The sequence below is a fragment of the Taudactylus pleione genome, unplaced genomic scaffold (genome assembly GCF_031769625.1).
Source record: "Taudactylus pleione unplaced genomic scaffold, aTauple2 ptg000556l, whole genome shotgun sequence".
In the NCBI taxonomy this organism is placed as follows: domain Eukaryota; kingdom Metazoa; phylum Chordata; class Amphibia; order Anura; family Myobatrachidae; genus Taudactylus; species Taudactylus pleione.
In genome coordinates this window covers 26,638,762-26,644,761 of record NW_028284958.1, presented here as the reverse complement: position 1 = coordinate 26,644,761, position 6,000 = coordinate 26,638,762, and the positions used below count along the sequence as shown (strand labels likewise).

At 44.4% G+C, this 6,000-nt stretch overlaps 1 protein-coding gene across 2 annotated transcripts in view; it reads left to right on the top strand.

The window, feature by feature from the left end:
• Positions 1 to 952: 952 nt before the first annotated feature.
• BLM (BLM RecQ like helicase) overlaps positions 953 to 6,000 on the top strand; it is a 73,668-nt gene continuing 68,620 nt past the window's right edge. The window contains exon 1 of one of the 2 annotated variants that reach the window (XM_088452829.1): positions 953 to 1,152. The gene's annotated coding sequence lies outside the window, so the exon portion shown is untranslated. Of the gene's footprint in view, positions 1,153 to 1,266; positions 1,464 to 6,000 lie in introns of those variants that run through there. The other variant, XM_088452828.1, reaches the window with a different exon arrangement.

The window sequence follows — 6,000 nt, the reverse complement described above, 5'->3', positions numbered from 1 at the left end:
GCTGGACACACACATCGGCAAGTGTGTACCCAGCTGAAGACTGGCAAGGGAATGAGGTATGAAAAGCAATATAGGCAGATAAGGCTGTGCATACACTACAATATTTAGGTTAGAGAAGAGGGGGAATAATGGAAGTTACACAGGTAGAGAGTGAGGACAAAGAGACACCCCCATAAATTGGGCTTTTTAAGCTGGCCACACACTAGACCACAGGTTCTCAAACTCGGTCCTCAGGACACCACACGGTGCATGTTTTCCAGGTCTCAGAGAATTACAGGTGAAATAATTAGCTCCATCTGTGGATCTTTTAAAATGTGTCAGTGAGTAATGATTACACCTGTGCACCTACCAGGAGACCTGCAAAACGTGACCTGTGTGGGGTCCTGAGGACCGAGTTTGAGAACCACTGCACTAGACCAACTTCCATCCAACCAGCCAACTAGTTGATTGGTTGGAATGAAAATCTGGTAACGTATGGGAGTTAATGATGATCAGCAATTTGCTCCTAAATGCCAGAAAACAGATGAAAATGGTCGTCAGACAAGTTTGTTATATGTTTGATCAAAACAAATTGTTCAAACAACAGTTTTTAGTCCATTTTCCGGCGTTTGGGAGCAAATTGCTGATTGTCATTTGCTTTCATGCCTTACCAGATTTTCATTCCAACCAATCAACTAGTTGGATGTAAGTTGGTCTAGTGCAGTGTTGGCTAACCTTGACACTCCAGCTGTTATGGAACTACATAACCCAGCATGCACTGCTACAGTTTTGCTATTAGGGCATGCTAAAACTGTGGCAGGGCATGCTGGGATATATAGTTCCACAACAGCTGGAGTGTCAAGGTTAGCCAACACTGGTCTAGTGTGTGGCCAGCTTTAGGATTGGTTTACGCTTGTTTTTTACTTATAGGTTGCTTGTTTTCCATTTCAGAGTTGGCAACACTGCATACGTGCGCTGCGGCCATTGCCAGGGGAGGTAACTTTGGAACCCTCTCCGAGTAACTTGGTAAATGACAGCATCGCAGCTGGAAATGGAGGGACCTGTAGTTCATAATATATTCAGGAGATACTACATTTTTGCAGGGTTACCCTGAAAGCATCACGACAGCGACCACAGGGTGCCCATTCATTGAAACAAGTCACTCACTTCCAGGTAGACGTTTCCCTGGTGTGTGTGTGTGTGTGTGTATGCGCTGCTGGGTTAGATTCGGTAAACTGAAGCTGAAGAGAGCAGAGGGCACAGATTACCGAGGGGCGGAGGCCTCCTTGGGGGAGAGTGACGTCATCGCACGGCGCCGTCTCCAGGCCGCGTTACTATGGGCCGGGTATCACTTTAGTTGACGTCAGAGCATTCGACTGGAATCGGCGCGAAAACACGGGAGCGGGGGAAGCCGGAAGGTGGTGACAGGAGGAGCCGGAATGGGGACCCTTCATATACTGGCCACGGATACCTCAGTATAACAGGTTCATGTTCCACAGCCAGCAGCGCTGTGTTCCTTCTCATCCCATATATATATATATATATATATATATATATATATATCTGCATCTGCTACCATTGCGTTTACAGCTGGGACACGTAATATGAGGAGAGAGCACTAAGCTGTCCTATGTGGCTCTGTCGTTGTATGAGGGCAGACCTCATTAGGCGCCGTGCAGCTTGTATCAGTGTACACAGATTATCATTGTGTGTGTGTGCTTCCCATTAGTGCTGTCGTATAACACAATGCATAGTTGTATTGAACATGCAGCAGTTATTAGTACATCTTGTATATGGCGTTGGACTGTAGGTCAGCAAGGTTGTTGCAGTGACATTATATACTATATGCACAGCACTGTACTCATGCTGCAGTAATTATACAGGCCTTCTACATGGACTGTAGGTCAGCAAGGCTGTTGCAGTGACATTATATACTATATGCACAGCACTGTACTCATACTGCAGTAGTTATACAGGCCTTCTACATGGACTGTAGGTCAGCAAGGCTGTTGCAGTGACATTATATACTATATGCACAGCACTGTACTCATACTGCAGTAGTTATACAGGCCTTCTACATGGACTGTAGGTCAGCAAGGCTGTTGCAGTGACATTATATACTATATGCACAGCACTGTACTCATACTGCAGTAGTTATACAGGCCTTCTTATACATGGTCTGTAGGTCAGCAAGGCTGTTGCAGTGACATATACTATATGCCCAGTACTGTACTCATGCTGCAGTAATTATTTATTTATTAACAGTTTCTTATATAGCGCAGCATATTCCATTGCGCTTTACAATTGGAAACATTGATAGAACAAAACAGGGTAATAACAGACAGACATATAGGTAAGAGGGCCCTGCTTGCAAGCTTACAATCTATAGGGAAATAAGCATTGATACACAAGGATAGGTGCTATATATTGCAATTTGGTCCGGCCAGAATGCAGAGTTTCTTGGTGGGCTGCATGATCCAGTCACACAGGAATGTCGGCAAAATGTCAGGAGTATGTGAATGAAAGACAATATGTGAGGTTATGTGTGGACTGTGAGAGGGGATGGAATAAGACATGGAAGCTATGAAGGTTATGTGGTCAGTTCTGGAATCTGATAAGCTTGTCTGAAGAGGTGAGTTTTCAGGGAACGCTTGAAGGATTGAAGACTAGAGGTAAGTCTTATTGTGTGTGGTAAGGCATTCCATAGAGTGCGTGCAGCCCGAAGAAAGTCCTGTAACCGTAAATGGGAGCAAGTAATGCGCGGGGATGATAGACGCAGATCTTGTGCTGAGCGGAGAGGTCGGGTTGGGAAATATTTTGAGATGAGTGAAGAGATGTATGTTGGTGTAATTCGGTTAATGGCCTTATGTGTAAGTAACAGTATTTTGTATTGAATAAGGTAGAAAACCGGCAACCAATGGAGGGACTGACAGAGCGGGGCAGCAGACGATGAACGTTTGGCAAGGAAGATAAGCCTCGCAGCTGCATTCATAATGGATTGTAATGGCGATAGCCTGTTTTTGTAAGGAGACTTGCAATAGTCAATGCGGGAAATAATGAGTGCATGGATTAGAGTTTTTGCAGTGTCTTGTGTGAGATATGGTCGAATTTTGTATATGTTTTTTAGATGTATGTAACATGATTTTGAGACAGATTGAATGTGGGAAACAAAGGACAGTTTAGAATCAAGGATGACACCAAGGCAGCGAGCTTGTGGGGTGGGGTGGATTGTTGAGTTATCAACAGTGATATGGAGATCAGATTGGTAACTGTTATTGGTCGGTGGAAATATAATTAATTCTGTTTTAGAAATATTAAGTTTCAGGTAGCGAGATGACATCCAAGATGAAATGGCAGAAATACATTCAGTGACACGGACCAATACAGATGGTGATAAATCTGGAGAGGATAGGTAGATTTGAGTATCATCCGCATACAGATGGTACTGAAATCCAAAAGAGCGGATTAGTTTGCCAAGAGAGGTGGTATAGATTGAGAATAGCAAAGGACCTAAGACAGAGCCTTGCGGTACTCCAACTGATAGAGGTAGCGAAGAGGAGGCAGAAACAGAAAAACGAACAGAAAAAGAGCGATCAGATAGGTAGGAAGAGAACCAAGAAAGAGCTGTGTCCTTAAGACCTAGGGATTGTAATGTTTGAACGAGAAGAGAGTGGTCAACAGTGTCAAAAGCAGCAGAGAGATCTAGAAGAATTAGGAGTGAGTAATGGCCTTTAGCCTTGGCAGTGACCAAATCAATTACTACCTTAGTCAGTGCTGTCTCTGTGGAGTGCTGGGAACGAAAGCCAGACTGAAGTGGGTCTAATAAGTTGTGGGTGTTAAGAAAGTGTGTGAGGCAGGTGTAGACAAGTCTCTCCAGTAGCTTGGAGGGGCATGGGAGCTGGGAGATAGGACGGTAATTAGAGAGAGTGTTAGGGTCAGAATTTTTTTTTTTCAGAATGGGAGTAATCACTGCATGCTTGAACAGTGATGGAAAGATGCCAGTAGAAAGAGAGAGATTACAGATTTTAGTTAGGGTTGGGATGAGCACAGGAGACAGAGCTTTACTGATTTGTGAGGGTATAGGATCTAGAGGAGAGGTAATAGAGTAGGAGGATGAGAAGAGTGTAGATACTTCATCTTCATTTGTGGGGTCAAATGAAGAGAATGTGCCAGAGGGTTCAGGTAGGGAATTGAGTAGGTCACTAGCTGAGGAAGAGAATAACATTTCATTTCGGATATTATCAATCTTGTCCTTGAAATAGGAAGCAAGATCTTGTGCACAGATTGTAGCAGGTGGCTTGGGTGAGGGAGGGGTAAGAAGCAGTTTAAATGTATTAAAAAGGCGCTTGGGGCTAGAGGCTTGAGCAGAGATTAGAGATTGGAAATATGTTTGCTTGGCAGTGTCCAGAGCAGTACGATAAGAGTTGTAGATAGACTTATATGCGAGGAAGTCACGTGGAGTGCGAGACTTTCGCCACTGACGTTCTACTTTACGTGAGAGTTTTTGTAGATGCCTTGTTAGGTTAGAATGCCACGGTTGACGTCTAAGTCTACGCGGAGTGTGATGGGTAGCTGGAGCTACTTCATTGAGGGCTTTTACTAGAATCTGGTTTAGGTGTGATGCAGCAGTCTCAGGAGAAGTGAGTGCAGAAATTGGTGAGAATCGTTGTTGTAGAGAGGTAGATAGTTGTTGAAAGTTAATCACATTAATATTTCTGCGGGTTTTAGGAGGTTTGGTTGATTTCACTGACATTGAGGTTGATGTAATGGAGGAAAGTGTGCAGGTGATAAGGTTGTGATCTGAGAGAGGGAAAGGAGCATTAGTGAAATCAGAAACTGAGCATAGTCTGGTAAATACAAGATCCAGGCAGTGGCCCTCCTCATGAGTAGAGGAGTCAGTCCATTGGGAGAGGCCAAGAGAGGAGGTTAGAGAGAGAAGTTTGGAGGCATGAGGAGATTGTGGACTGTCAATGGGGATATTGAAATCACCCATAATGATGGTGGAGATGTCTGAGGATAGGAAGTGAGGGAGCCAGGCTGAAAAATGTTCCAGAAATTGTTGCGGTGGCCCAGGCGGGCGATAGCAGCAACTCGCAGAGAGAAAGGGGTGAAAGTCCTAATAGAATGTACTTCAAATGATGTAAATGTGAGTGAAGGTACCTGTGGGAGAACTGTGAATGTGAAAGATTGGGAGAGTAATATTCCTACCCCACCTCCTTTACAATTACCAGGCCTGGAGGTGTGTGAGAAGTGTAGGTTACCATGTGCAGCAGGGGAGACAGTGTCTGATAGTGTGAGCCATGTTTCTGTTATTGCCAGAAGGTTGAGGTTGGTTGAAATAAAGAGGTCATGGATGGATGTTAGCTTATTGCAGACAGAGCGTGCATTCCATAAGGCACATTTTAGTGACTTGGATGGTGAAGGGAGGCACGCAATGTTTATGAGGTTGGATTTATAGTTTGTTGTGGGTGTGGCATGTGGGTTGGGCCTGGATTTGGAGATATGTCACCAGCTAATAGAAGCAACAGGAGCGAGATATAAATATATTTGTGGGTTTTGTCTGAATGTTTTTTTATGGCGAGAGGTTGTGGATGTTATTGTCAATGTGTTTAGATAAGTTAAAAGCTCATATGTGTTTGTAAGAGAAGAGGAAAGTAATGAGGGAGCAATATGTACAGAAGGATGAGCTGCAGGGAGAGTAAAGGATGTAGTGGTCTTAGAGATGATTCCATGGAGTGAGATCATTAATAGAAGTTTTTGATACATTTTTTCAATACATTCAAAAATGTACAACACACAAACTACTGGTAATACTGGCCATACACGCTGCAATTATCGGGACGATCCGCCCGATATCGGCGGATCGCCGCGATAATTGTAGCGTGGGGGGGAGGGGGGCGCCGAGGGTTAAATATTGCTCGGTTGGGCATGCTGGATTGTCCAGCTTGCCCGTCCGATGCGATATTTACCCGGTAATTGTCGGCCGCATCGGGCAGTGTATGCCCAGTGCAGCCGACAGAC